The sequence below is a fragment of the Mastacembelus armatus genome, chromosome 19 (genome assembly GCF_900324485.2).
Source record: "Mastacembelus armatus chromosome 19, fMasArm1.2, whole genome shotgun sequence".
NCBI classification, from domain to species: Eukaryota; Metazoa; Chordata; class Actinopteri; order Synbranchiformes; family Mastacembelidae; genus Mastacembelus; species Mastacembelus armatus.
The window spans coordinates 16,631,017-16,646,368 of NC_046651.1; the positions used below are offsets into that span (position 1 = coordinate 16,631,017).

Sequence of the window (15,352 nt, forward strand, 5' to 3'; positions counted from 1 at the left end):
CGTAAAACACGAGCAGCGTCCGACCCGCTCTCCGCAGAACAAACGCGCTTTTAACAAGAAGAAGGGAAGCGAGAGAGCGAGAGAAATAAATTTAACATGTGAGTTTGTCAACACAGACTCTGCCAAAGTTACGAGTTTGTGGATAAGACGGTGTAAAAAGGAGCGAAAGCCTCGTTGCCTCCAGATTTTCTCCGCAGACTTTACAGAGCAGCTGTCCGGGACTGTCCACCGTAACGTTACATGGTAGGTTTCTACTGTTTTTTTAAAACTTTAATTAAATGAAAAACACACTTAAAATAAGCGCGTTTATGAGTTTTACTGGTGTAAGTGCTATTGGTGTCTTTGTATGGTAATAGTTATCAACCTAGTCCATTTTGCACAGGTGTGTAAATTAGTTTCCTGTAGCTTGTGTTAAACACACGCAGTGTTTGTAAATGAAGTCTGTTTTATTTATACTTGTCAGCTTAACAAACCATTGTACTGTGGAAATTTCTGCCTGGCCCTGAAGTTGTTATCAAATTGTGCATCAGACCTGACGGGGTGAGTGGGTCTAGACATAACAAAGAGTATTTTTCAAACGTTTCCACATCATAAATCCACACTTTCCTTTGCAGTGAGCCCCAGCATGTTCCTCCATGTCCTCAAAACAAATGTTCTTGTTTTTATCTGACCTTTTCGAAGTAGATACTTATGTTTTTGATCCTGCATGTTGCTCCAGCTAAAAAGGTTCTGGTGTCCTTGGTGTCCTTTAATTGACTTCATTTGGGATTAGGTCTGCTCCATAAATACTGAATGGGTTTGTGGGAGCTAAAAATGAACATAAATAAATCGAGTTCTCATATAAAAAATAGGCTTTGCATTCCTGCTTTGTCAGCAAGTATGAGCCATCATGTAAACATCTGTTGGGTGCAAGAGCTCACAAATTTCTTACATGGTAACAACCTGAGCACTTCTGTGGGCCCAGTCATAACAAAAAGTCGGTTTAATCCTCCAAATTAACAAAACTTCAGTGCAGCCTGTCCTAGACTTCGTGTGTTTATCGTGTTTCCTTGCCTGTTGTTGTTTTTAGGCCAGTAGACGTATTTACTGAAGCAGACTTGTTGTCAGGCAGGTTGGAAAAGTGGCATGGTGCATTTAAAGAAGGTTAACTTTGAAAACAGGATGTGTAAAGTAAAAACCACTCATTCATTCTACCCATGAGGAAATATAAGAACAGTGTGCATGATTTTCAGTTAAACGGCTGGTTGTTAACCCAAAGTGGCCATTTTGAATCAGTGTCAGTGAACCATCTCACATCTCAAGCTTCCAACAGAAACATTATTCTTATTGATGGATACACTGGGGGGAATAAATGCTGCTTGCCATCATAGTTTTAGTGCCCAAGTTTAAGCACCTTGCACAACAAGGGTTTATTCAGAAAAGTGTTTAATGTACATAATGACTTTTGGAGTTAATCTTGACTTGTTTAATTTCAGTCTTCCTGGACTCTGTCTATGGAGACAGTGTCAGATTTTACATGGTGATGCACAACAGTCCAGCTTCTCTTCAAGTTTTCTATGAGAATGGTTCATGTTCAGAAGTAATAGCTGACCTGCTATGTTGGGATGCAGCAGTAACACATGCAAATTCTCAAAATGAATGGCATTCCCCCTCTGATGCCCTCTATGGCTGCTTTTGTCTCGATACAGAGAAACCTTTCACAGTATTATGGGATTGTCATGTGCACTGTGTGTCCAGAACTCCAGAGTTTATGTATCACTAGAAGAAACAAGAATATAATTCTGTGTTTTGCACACAGCAATTTGCAGGTTGGTAAATTGGATTTCTGTCAAAGGAGATTCATGGTTCACTAGGATGTGTTTATACTAAAAATTCCCACGTGTGCTCATTTAAGTAATGAGGTTTTTAAAAAAAGCATCTATATTTATATGCAGCTACCTCATCTGTACACATATGACAGATACTAGGAACAAGATAATAACATGACACACTAGAACAAACAAACTGGACAGCAGAGCAATTTTCCAAGATCCACAACCCTTCAGGAAGTTAAATTTTCACATTGCTTCAGCGTAAACACACGTAGAGGTCAAGTGCTTATCTCAGCAAGCCTTGAAAAGAGGCAGACAGTGATGCCTCGACAGTGGGAGGCCACAGCTTATTTGTATTGATAATACCTTAAGTGATTTAATAAGCACATGGCAAGCAAATTTACAGTGAAATGCTTTGTCATCATACCGGGCTGTTTGCATTTGTGTACAGCTCTCCCGAGTTCTGCACACGTCCCCCATGTTTTGTGTTTTACATGACTGGAATATTATGGCCCTTCATGTTTAGGGTCAACTCTGAATCTGCTTATATAACCTGAAAAGTTTTGGAGTGTTCTTGTTGAATCTATTCATCTAGTTTGTGTGAGAATTATGTATTGTTGTTGAAGAAAGACTAACCAAAGATGCACAACCTTGTTGGTTGCGGACTTAGGATGACACTAATGGAAGCGAGTATTTATTAGTCTAAAAGCTTCTTTTTCAAAATGAGTACTGTGTTTTCTGTCTTGCTGCTGTGAATATTTCCCCCGAGCTGAAGGTCAGGTCCCTCTGTTCTTTGTGTGAGGCTGTCTGTACCATCTCCTTGAAGAACAAATTAACAGAGAGAAACTTTAGAAGACAAGACAACAATGGGAACACAGTGGGAGGTGTTTAGCTGTCAGGCAACAAGAAGACTGTGTTGTGTTTAGATTCCACAGGGCTCATCATGTCAAGTGAAATGCTGATTTAGTGTTTTCTGGGTTTCTTTATGTACTGTCCCACTGTGTTGAATTTATGCTCCTGTCCCTGGTTGCATACTGTAATTAGTGATCTTGCACAGTTTCCCACACCGCATTATGTGAAAAAGTCTGAAATAATGATTCTGTAGCTTTGTGCAGCCTCTTAAACAGTGAGTCATGACACAAAACAGGCTTAGATGACAAAAGAAAATATAAATCTCCAGTTTAAGACCTGCAGTTCCTATTTCCCCCTAGAATAAAGGAGAACTTCCTGTATGTCTGTTTGTGTGGAGGACGTTGTGGTGAGGTTGTCAGACTGTGGACCTTAAGGATCTGCGACAGTGTCCCAACACAGTATAATACACACAGTGAATCCATAACACATGCAGTGTGTTGACAAAACAAAGTGAGCGCAGTTGGTCTTAACCGTCAGTCTTCATTTTCCAATACAAAGCAGCAGATTTGAATCTAATTTCATATGTTTCCTTGGTCCTGTGTGAAATACCGTTCATTGCAGGTGTCACTGTGGCAGGGTGAGTCACATCACGTCTCATTAGAGGATAGACAGCACAGAAAATTCATTGGCAGCTGTTATGATAATTAGTTTATTAATTTTAATTCAAAAATGTTTAATCTGCTTCTCAGTTATGATTTGATATTTGTCTTAATTGAACATCTGACAGTATGAGACATCCGAGGACGACACTTTGGACTGCTGGTCTAGTAATGTTTGCGATCTGTCTCTCACTAAAACACACTAAGGACTAACATATTTTGCTTTGTTTACAGTCTCTGTCATTCCCTGCCCTTTCCTAGATCATTTCCACCTGCTGTTCGAATATTTTAATGCTTCAAAAATAGATTGAGAAATGGTTTTTAGTTTTTTTTGGTTACTAAAATGTCAGAAAATAACCCATCAGTTTTTCGAAGTAGATACTAAAACAAATAAAAGCAGCAAACTGGAGAAGCTGAAAGCAAAGCCTAGTTGGGACTTTTGAATTATTTCTATATTATTGTATTATCATGACTAAGATGGCAGTCATCTGAGCTTGTCATTAATATTGAAATATTTCTCAGCTTTAATCCAGTTTTGCCAACATTACCAATCTTTCCCATCCTCCAGCCGTCCTCACAGACACAGGGCCTGTGACCTTAGAGCTTCTTCAGGATTGGTTCGATATTCTTAGCCAGCTTTGAGTTTTGCGCACATCTGGCTTGCACAGCTGTCTGAGGTCTCAAAGACGCTGAGGTTTTAGAGACCTCAGATCTCTGAGCCTTTTCTGGTTATTCTGCCATGTGTCTGTCCTGACCTGAGCAAGTGATCACTGTCATCACAAATACTTAAAGAACAACTTTAGAAAGTATTCAGAGGATTTAGCTTCCCATTTAGTTCTCTATGGTGGAACCTCCTGTGGTTTCTGCCTTGTCCTAGTTTTCAGGTGCAGAGCACAGTGGCCATTCTGTAGACGTCTTTTACCTCCCAAAGTGCCATATTTTGTCACAACCTTTCCTGGTGCTTTGACTAATGACCCAGTTTCAATGTAAATGGACCATGGTTCTAAAACAACCAACCATCCATGTCTTAAATCTAACTTTCTTAATTCCAGTCCATATTCTTGTTCTTCTTTCACACTTTACCTGTAAGTTAGCCTTTTATTTAACTCAAGTGCAGATACTGTACAGTGCAGTTCTATTAGTTTATTGTGCTTATTTAATTAGATCTTTGTCCCCTGGATTCCTAGTTGGCAGTTCAACAGCCGGATTTTTATTTTTTACAGGTGTAAATAATAAAATGAAGGCCGAACATCATTTCACTGCTTCAGTTCAGGCTCTTGGTATAACATGTTTGCTCCCTGCCAGCACTTAGGTGCCAGTAAACCACTGCACAGCAGAAGAGTAGTAGATTTAAGTGATTACTTTGTGCGAGACAGGGCCATCTGATCCAGTTCAATCAATCAATCAATCAATCAATCAATGTTGTTTCATATTTGAACATGCAGGAAAGTGGAGATGACGTTACCCATGCTGTTTTGTTCATCTCCTGAATACCTTCTTTCAGTTCATTTCTAACATGCTGTGTAGAGACTTGCAGCTTGGACATGTCCTGTGTTTATTTATTGAATCACTGGTCCGTCTCTGTAACCACATTCATTTTCTTAATCTCTCCCAAACGTTTCCCTTTTCACCTCAGACTTGACCCGTGTCACTGCACCCTGTCCTGCAGCCACTTTGCCAATGAGTCCCAGGGAACCCATTGGCAAAGTGGCTCCAGTAGCGATTAGATTTACAGTTTTGTGAACAGTCCTGATGCGAGAGCGGGTAGACCTCACCATCATCCAAGGTGTCCTTGGAAGGAAAGCACCTCTTATCCAGGGGAACCTGAATGTGGATTGTGAAGTTTATTTTTTTTAAATTTATACTGTATCAGTTCTGATAGAGATTCTCCTGACCGATATGGCTGCGTGCTTTTTACCCACACTGGCAGCATGGCTCCAAGGTCTATTTTTTAGGTATACTGTCTTGACATGGATCCTGTAGATTCTTTTCGGTAATTGTGACACATACAAGACAATTTTTAAAAAATCTGATTGTCTGTGACACAGTGTTTTCTCAAACCTACTACTTATTAGCTGGCATATACACTGATATTTTTGTTGTATGATAATTCTAGCAGATTTATTGATCTAGCGCTACTATATACATATACAACATGGTAAATAGTATACCTCCAAGAATTGTCACTGTGAGTGTGTTAGCATTAGCATTTAGTTGTAAGTGCTTCCTAACCATGCCATTAACATGTCTGTGGGCTCTTTGCTCTGTGTATTTTTTTTAATTGGTACAAACTTCTTTCTGATTGATGGAAAAAGAAGATTATCTGCCCTCAGGGGTAGTAGCAGGATAAAGGTGCGGTTGTGTAAGTTTGAGCTTACACCAAAAAATAGTTGTATCACAAAAATGTTTTGCATAGCATTTACATGTAGTGTGTTGCATCATCTGTTGTTACTGTGAATGATTTAAAAAAAAAAAAAAAAAAAAGAATAAAAGAATAAAAAGGTATGACACATGGAAACATGGCCTGTTTCCATGAGCAGCTGTGATTTGCAGTGGAAGTTAGTGTGAATATGACGTTCACAGCTGCTGCAGGGAGGCCCATATGTGCTGATGTACAGTACAGGCCTGGAGCCTCTCTAACTCTTACTTCGCTTTTTTTTTTTTTTTTTTTTATGTCATCCATTCCCATGTTGTTCTCACACTCTTTTCTTCTCTCACTACTACTCATTTTCCCACTCACTCACTGTACAAGCTGTGTCAACGGCCTGGTATCCTGTTATAATCTATCTCACGCACCGATTGTGATGCAGCCTGCAGCCTTTCTCACTGGCTCTGGTCAGGAGCATGACAAAATAAAGGAACAGAAAACAGACAACAATATGAGATGGGGTTGTATATCAGAGTGAAGATCATCCCCCACTAAAAAAAACCTTGTATACTGTCCATCTGTAGCTAATTATGTATTATTAGTAATGGTAACATTGTGCTCTTAATTCCTGAGAATGTAGAAACATTGCTAAAATGGAGTCAGATGGGGAAAAGTACAGAGAAGTCAGATTTAGGCCACCAGTTGAATCAAATTGGCTTTGGACAAGAACATACAGGCGAACAGTAAAATTATTACCCTGAACTGTCACCATTTATAGGCCAGATTCCTGCTTCAGTTTCAACTCAACATAGTTGAAGCCAGACATCAAACAGCTTTTTTTAATTTCATTTTGAAGCTCACAACCCAGAGTAATATTTCACCCTCTGCCCTTAGTCTTGTTTTGTCAGGACTGTCTTGAAAACGAATAAAAATGATTTATCAATGTTAAAAGTTTAAATGAAGTGCTCTGCGTCTCCAGCCTTTTCCCTTTTCGTCTGCATTTGGTTTTCTTGCAGTTAGATGTACAGTACTGGACTTATGTAAGTGGGGCGACCCCTCCCTGAGGTTGGTTGTTTGGATATTTTTAAATACATTTCTCCTTTGGCTGGATTATTCACACAAACACACTCTGTTATTAAACATACCTGTTGAAACTCAGACTTGCTGGACACAAATAAGTAATATAGTCTCTGCCAAACAGCGCTGAAGGGAAGGATTTTGAGTGGACCATGTGGTGGGAGGCTGAGTGACTGAGAGGTGAAGAGGTGGTAGGGAGGAACAAGGGTGCAGATCAGGAGCGACGTGGGTGGTGGGATGCACGATGGGGCAGTAGCTGTGTCATAGTATTGTATAAGGCTTTAAGCAGGCAGAGGGTAAGTGAATCTGAAGTAATGAGCTTTGAGATTGTTCGGTCCTGCCTGTGCACTCAGAGGGCAATGTTTCAACAACGTACAGTTCATGCATCCACCCAAACAAGGCTGCCCTGTCATTGACTTGGAGGGTTTTCGTTATGTGCTGATTTTTGTTTTTTTTTTTTGTTTTTTTTAATTTCTTATTTCTAATCAGCTGTGAACAGCTGAGCATTTATGACCTTGTGATACAGGCTCCCTTATATTAATTAATACGAAAACATATACACCAACAAACCAGTCATTTTCCACTTGCCACTTTGTGTGATTATACAAATGAGAGTAATTTATATAGTTATCTGTAGCATTTCTGCACTGCTGTTTCTTGTACTGTGTAAAAGTACTTGTATACGTGTATGTTTAAATAAAGCATAGTCTACATTATACTTAGGAATACTTAAAACTGGAAAAAGGAATCATGTTGATCATTGGATATGATCTTAGGCTATTGCTCTAAAAATATATGCTTGTCCATTTTGGAATATGGATCAGAGAAAATAAGACATTTGACTGCAGCATTTTAGCTCTGGAGAGATGTGATGTGACAATTGATTTATCTAGAAAATAATCTGCCAACGTGTAGATAATGGAAATAATTGTTAGTTGCAGCCACTGCTGTTTTACTTCAACACTGTAGTTACAAAAATGTTGTAGACAACTCCTGGTCCTTTTCCCTACGTGTGCTCATTCCCTTACTGCTCACTGTACAGTGGAAATGGATGGAGCTTTCTCTTAGTACGTTTCCTAAATGTAGGGGATGTTTGAGGTTTGGCTTGGATGAACCTTAATGAGGATGTTGAAGCAAACAGAGATTTTTTTTTTTTTTTTTTTCGCTGTATAAGATGGAATGTGATGCTTTCCATGTGGGTCATCTTTTTGCTGTCCAAACAAGGCAAACACCCCAGTTTTCCCAGTGGATTAACTTCCCAGCCTCTGCCCATTTTATTCTTTTTAAATAAACAGCTGTATGATTTCAGAACCTCTAAACAGTTATCTCTCACTATTTGTTTCTGTTCCAACATTTATCCTGTTAGGTTTTTAACCACAACTGCATAAAAGCTAGATGATGTCAGAGGAAGATGAATTGCATGTTTTGTAGTTAGTCTTGTGTGCATTTCAGCATTGTCTCAGATATCTATATCCATATCTGCATGATTTGGCTTTATGCTACTCCATTTCCCTATTTTCTGAACGGCCTTTGTTCAGGGTGTGTTGGTCCCACCGTCTCTTATTGCATTTGTTGATTTGCCTGAAACCTTTGGCACATGACTGAACATTAAAATAATAAACCTAACCTAAAGTGCTGTGGGGTGGCAGTGTTTGGATAAGGAAGAAGTGGGCCGCCACCCTGTTCCTTAATACTCCACCGGTGCTGTGTTTGTGTGTTTTGCATGTGTGTTCACAGGTTTGTGTGCCTGAAAGCCAAATGCACAACCTCATTTATCCTCATTACTTCTCCTCCTTTACTCCATTAGCTCCTCCCAATATGTGTCTAAATTTATTTCCTGCACCTTTAATGTAATTTCTCCAGCAACTGCACAGTTTAGCTGTAAACTTACTGTTACCTGATGCTCAAATGTACATACATTTACACAGACTAATACTATTAATGAATGTAATTACGTTATAAATCCATTCGTTTTGTAGTATTTACAATTTCTTGTCGTCTTTGTACTAATTGTTCACATTTGCGTGAACAGAGGCCAGCTGTTGGCAGTAAAGAAGCTCAAAAATAAAAAAACGTTATACAATTACTGTCTATTACCGAACTAGAGATGAACAAAGTTGGTGACTAATATCACACAGCGTTTATCTATAGCCAGATATTTCCCCAGAGCTGGTGGAGAGAAAAACTGAGCTATAAAGAGTCAGTGTTGGACTCACAACTCCTAATGAATGCTTGCTGTGCCACGTCTACTGGACATTGAATAGGCAGCTGTTTGCTAACAAGTCCATCATATCAACATTATATCTGGGAATCCTAAACCAGTTTTTTTTTTTAACATGCCAGATCTTGTAAAAGATTCCTGTTGCCTAACAGGAAGACTTTCACATGCAGGTTTAAATCTAAAAATAAATGGGGAAATAATGGCCATGACAGGTTACCAGAACTGAAATCTTTTTAATTATTTATTGTTGGCTGTTGAGCAGTCAGCAACTTGATATAAAAGGGATTTCAGAGGGAGTATCTATTTCTGCAGCTTTTCTGTGTGCTGTGACACTTACCTGTTTATTCAATCGCCGTTTCATCCAGAGGAGCCCATATTTATTGCAGGTGTTTCCTTGTGCGTTAGCTCCTTTGAACTGTCCTGAAAGCATTTCATGTTTGGTTCAAAGCAGCTTTCTAAGAAGCATTAAGTTGCACAGAGCTTTTTCAGTCGACTCTTTCCCCCCCCAAATAAAATAGCTCTACCTTCAGATGGAGTTGAACAAATAGCATCTTTGACTCCTCCACTTCATATACGGATTGATTGATTTGTGGGTCAGTTAGCAGGTCACAGTGAGGACTAGTTGTATTGACGGCTGTCTTTGAAGGTGCCCCTTCAGCAGATGAATAATGCAATGAGATGATAATCACTGTGCCACCCTCTACTCTCTTTTAGTGAGCGTGCACCTTTTCTGTATCAGTCTCTGCATATCAGTTTTCCTATAATGAGGATTATCCCCTTCAGTGGAGTAGCAGGTGAAGGGAGCAGCCCTCTTCGGTAAACACCTGTTTGTGATTTGCAGGTCAACTGTCAGTCTTTAAAACAAACAACCATTAAGTTATTACTTTACATGGCGCAAAGTATACTGTATGGCTTGGCAGCATCACGTCTCAGAGACATCTGGATTGAACTACATTACATGTGGGAAGCCACAGTCTCCTCAGCACTTCCATCTGTCTGTAACACACTAATAGAGTATGTTACAGACAGATGGCAGAGCTGAAGGTTTGTTTAGCTTCAAGTAAAGCCTGTAGAGTGGCTGTTCCCCTGCCGGCCGTTGCTAACGTTGATTTTTAGCAAACATCCTTGATCCTGCTGATAAAACAGGGTGCACATTAATCAAATACCTACTATTCCTCTGTAACTTTCAGGTTCTGTTGCTACATCAGTTCAGAACAGTTTGATGATGTGTGTGCTGGAGCTTAATTGATTCACATATTATTGTTTTGAAGCCTGCACACAATGAATATTCAAGAAATATTCAACCATTCACTGAGACGATCACAGGAGACGCTACGACTAGACATTGTATTAATATATTGGCCTGGCTGATTATCTGCCTCACCTGTAATGTGTTCATTGTTTGATTACCAGCTCAAGGTGTCAGTTTGTATAGCCAGAAAGCTGCAAAAAGAGTAAATGTAAGTTATTAAGACACTGGTATTGTTGGTTATTTGCTAAATTTGGTTTATTGCCCTGCCATTTTAACAGCGTAACACCTGTCTGTCTTTAACTGGAAACTTGGCTCGGCCTTAATTCACATCTGTATGCTTTTCTGGCTTCATATGTTGCTGTTATTTCATCTTCTGTGAGTGTCAGATGTTAATTGTGTTTGACATGTTATTGTTTGCTGTAAACATAATGTAATATTTTCCAGTTCTAGCATTGTCACAGCAGCACAACTGTGAATAGTCTGGTTGGTCTTCTCACCTCTGGCATCATCATCGTCTTCTCTCGTGCTCTTCTACTTGAAACTTAAAAATTGCTTTACCACTAATACACTAGTTGAATGAATTGCAGATGGACTCTTTCCAGATGGTAGCAGGAGGCTTCACTTTTTGTTTTTTTAGAATTTAAGTTAGTATTTGAGCTAAAATCTGTTTTATTAATAGAAGTAGAAGTTGAAATATCTATAAAATTATCATTTTGTTGACTTGGAATCTGCCTTCACTTTAACGTCTTATAACTTTAAAAAAATGGCAAGAAACTATTGACAAAAGAACCTACAAGCGTTGTTGATGATTTACTAAACTAAGAGAATTTACAATCAGGTTTCGACTGTAAGAAGTGATCACTCCTTTGTGAACGTTGTGTTAGTTTTTGGGTTCAGCATTCATTCTTCTTGATGGAAAGTCCCCTCAATCTCAAACTTTCTCTATGTGAAGCTTTTTGCCATCATGACTCAGAGTTTCCTCTTCCTCACTGACTTCTCTATAAACACACTTGTCACATTTCAGGTTTTCCAGCTCCGCAGTGGTTGTAGTCTCCTTCTCTTCTGCTAATTCAACAACATGCATTTGTTTTGCTTTTTATCCCTTCAGTCCAGGAGAGTGAGATGAAGAGAGAGAGGAGATTTGCGCAGTGAAGTGAGGTCCTGGTATGCTTGACCGACCTGTACCCCATGCTTCTATAAGGCCTCCAGAAACTGAAAACCGGGTGTCATTGACAGGTAAGTGCAGCCTTTTTTCCTGGTATGTGAAACTGAACTCACTAGCTTATTGTCTGACCTTGAAGTTTGAATTTATGCAAATGTTCTCAGATTACTGCAGGAATTTTCATTCACAGCGTTTTTTTTTTTTTTTTTGGCTTCCTTAAAGAGATTTCTGGTTGAGACTTTAATGTTCTTGCAGCATAGCGGATGTTGCAGTGTGCGTCCTGCTATGTGTTACTGTTAACACATTTCATTGTGTGTGGGAGTTACCAGCAGATTTTAATCATGGCTGGAGTTCTGCTGTAATTCCAGAGCTGGAGGCATAACCCTAATCTCTTTGGCATATTATACAGTAAATCAGGATGGATATGTCTGTTCCCTGCTAGGTCAATGGAACCAGCCAGTTTCTGTGGATTTATGATGGGACTTGAAAAGAGTAGTTATTTCAGTCTACACAAGTCTCTCCCTTCCATCACTTCATTTGTGTCTAAAACCGATGAGCCATCCCCTGTCAAATTTTATTTTGGAGGTGTTTGAGGATTGCTTTGTGCCATGGTGGATTACATTGGAGGTAAGTGGTCCAAAGGGCTGGCTGGTCAAGGACAGATTTAGCTGGAGTGTCCAATGGGACTGATGTCCCCCGCTGAGATAGCGCGGACACTGATGGATGGCCTAGCTTTTTGTCGGTTTCTGGTCCCAGACGTGAGTCGTCGTTATGAAAATATATAGGAGGAAACAGGCTGATGGACCACAGAGAGACAGCAGCTGTGATGAATGACCACCTGCTGGGCATCTGCTATAGATACAGAAAAACTAGAATTGTGGCCTCTAAGGAGTCACTTTCCATGCACACCGGAAACTGGCCCACAGGCAGTACCGTTGAAGGTTTTGTGTATCTCTGTAGGATATTAAACTTTATATGACTGAGGAGGGTAAACCAGAATCCACCAGACAGATGTGCCCAACATTACTGCAAAAGCCGCACTGGAATTTGACTTGAATTTCCATCATGGTTTTTTCTTGGCTATCCTGCTGACTGAGAAGGAAGCCGCAGACCTTTGTTTTTATTATTTTTAATTATTTTGCATAATCTCAGCCTGGGTCGCCAAATTAAAGTTATTTACTTTTTTAATGCCACAGGATCTAATACATAATGTTAATATAATTTCACAGTTTTAGATCAAAGTGACATTATTTCATGTGTGTGATCATATTCAAGATCTTTGTAAATTAAATATAACACATTTTACCTTCTATGGCCTTTTTTTACGGAATTAAATGGTTTTTAATAATAATCTGCTTTTATTCTGGTTCCATGGTCTGTAAATCAACTCCATAAAAAGGGACTGAGTCATGCTGGACCCCCTCTGTCTCCTATAAAGAGATAGTGTTAATGGTGGTATTCACAGCGGTGATTTGCAGCCTGCCTCTTCACCCTTGGGGCAGCTGATTGATGCTGTTTGTTGTCTAGTCTTGGACTCTGAAAGTGGTTTCTGTTGCTCTAACTGCAGTGGGATGAGATTTTACTTGTGGTTCATTCAGTGTTCTCCAGGCCTCCCTTTGGGATGTTACCAACAATGACCTTGAACTCCTCTCCTCAGCCTTGCCTGAAGGACAGACTCGGTTTCTATCAGCGTGACCCAGTTACAGTGGCAGAGAGCGAGTGTGTCGGAAAGAGAAAGGGTCAGATATGTTTTTGTGTGTGTGTGTAAGGCAGTGGCACAGCATAGCCTACTTCTAGTACCCTACTTTACCCCTCTCTTCATCTGGGAGCTGAGCAGCTGAGCACCGGCTGCACCATCTCATCCTGTTGTTTCTGTTTTTTTTGTTTTTTTTTTTCTCATTTATTTTGGACAGATGGTTGATTACAGGTCAAGGCAAAGGCTGATGCTGCGTCTGTCACAGGAGTACAAACGTGGATGCTGGCCGACTGGTGTCTCCAGCTGTTACATTTCACTGACCCTTAATATCATATCAAAGACAAAAAGGATGTGTAAATAGGCAAGTGTTACCATCCCAGTAATAATGTAAGTACTGTCTATAGCTTGTCCTCCTGCCCCCTGGTGGCCAAATAATAAAATATCTGTTATATCAGATTTTTAATAAAATTTGTGGCCAGTTGTCAGTGTATTTACATTGAAAACAATCGGTCTCTGTGTGGCGTAGTAGTTACTGACAAAGCCCACTTCCTCCTACACATTTTACATTGTGTTGTATTCATAGGAAATGATGCATTTACTGGATGTGATGCAAAAGACAATAACCGGTGTGTTCACATATTCCATGTCATCCGGAGGCTATGAAGCACAAGTTTAGTACCTCTGTGCTGACGACAGTGTTCGATGTCTTCTTGAAGAAAAGTGATGGGATGAGTCGTCGTTTGTTTTTACTGCAAACAGTCACACAAGTTGCACAAACTGTTGCACAAACTGTTGCACATCTGGCAGAGAAGCTGCTTATTTTGTCATTTTGAAGCCTGTTTTATTAAAATGAGTGACAACTCCCACAATCAATTGTATATTTTAGTGTGTGTGCGTGTGTGTGTGTTCAGATTGACGGGTGACTGGCAGAACTGCAGTGTTTGATGAAGACATAAAGAGAGGTTTTCTATCATTTACCTCCTAAAACTCTTCTGTCAAACTCCCACCAGTTTCACTTCTTCCATTCCCTGAATCCCCAAACCTCTCAGCTTTTCTTACACTTGTCACATCTTGTTTGGTTTTTGTATTTAATACACTTGGCTGAAGACTCAGTTTTGACATATTATAAAAAGGGTTTTCTGTAGCAAATGGAAATCCAGACTTTTTAAATTGAGATGATACCCAAATGCAGTTCCACTTTCTTTTTACACTCCTTTCTGCTTGAAATGGGCAGAGAGCAGAATGGTCTTTAACTGGCAGCTCGCCTTTCCTTGGCTTTCTGTTTCTTTCTCTCGTCTTTCTGCAGACTCACAAAGGCAGCAGAGGGCTGTACAGAGTGTAGATTCTTTAGTCAAAGAAAATGGTAGAGGAGGAGTGGAGCAGGGAGAGAGGAGGTGTATCTGACAGAGTGGCTAAACTGAGTTGAGAGGAGGAGGAGGAGGAGGAGGAGGTGGTGAAGGGGAAGGGGCTCAAGAGAGAGGAAGGGGAGGGGACTGTGCTCCCATTCAGAGTGGCGGCATTTGGCTTGAGAATGAGCTGCTTCTTTTTTTTGCCTTGGGTTAGAGAAGTTTTCCTCTGGAGTGCTGGTCAGGAACAGAGCCAGGAAAGCAGGAACACAGTAAGTGCCTCAGCCGACTAAAACCGGAGACCCTGAAGGAGCTGAGGCTGGATGATCTGGGGGAGCTGGGCAGACAGCAGGGCAGATATGCAGGCAACAAACTGGGGTAAGAAACTTGGAGGGAGGACCGTTGGAGAAAAGGGAAGTTTACTTAGTTTGGCAGGCAAGGAAACATGGACGTTTGGTGATAGCTGTTGTGACTCATAGAGTTTAATTCTGAACTAATTAATCATATTAGTCATATTTGAGGCTAAAATGTCAAACGTCCTCTGGTTCTAGCACCTCAAATGTGACAGATTTGTCATGTATGACAATAAATTGACTATATTAAGGTACTGGGGTGTTAATCCGGTAAAATAACCTAATTGAAGACATCACTGTGAGAAACGCTGAATTTCGTTTTATTTATTTATTTTAACAAGTACAAAACTGACACGTTCACTTCTATTCATTGCTCTTTTGTCTTTTGGTTCATTGAAACTTAAACTGTGACAGCTGGTTGATGAGAATCCAGAAGTTCAGAGCATCATTCAAACAAACAAGCATCCATATGCTTTGCTTCATGAAAGGACTGTTTTGTCACCTGCTTTCTTTGTATATGGATTGTTAGTCCAGAGAGGCCTAACTTTAATAAAT

The 15,352-nt window shown here is 40.0% G+C and overlaps 1 protein-coding gene across 7 annotated transcripts in view; it reads left to right on the forward strand.

Moving 5' to 3' along the window:
• Positions 1–15,352, forward strand: part of LOC113135634 (leucine zipper putative tumor suppressor 2 homolog) — a 26,671-nt gene continuing 11,319 nt past the window's right edge. For 4 of the 7 annotated variants that reach the window (XR_003296195.2, XR_003296196.2, XM_026315827.2 and 1 more), the window contains exons 1-2: positions 1–243; positions 11,349–11,476. The gene's annotated coding sequence lies outside the window, so the exon portion shown is untranslated. Of the gene's footprint in view, positions 244–11,348; positions 11,477–11,890; positions 12,030–14,616; positions 14,823–15,352 lie in introns of those variants that run through there. The other 3 variants (XM_026315830.2, XM_026315831.2, XM_026315828.2) reach the window with 3 other exon arrangements.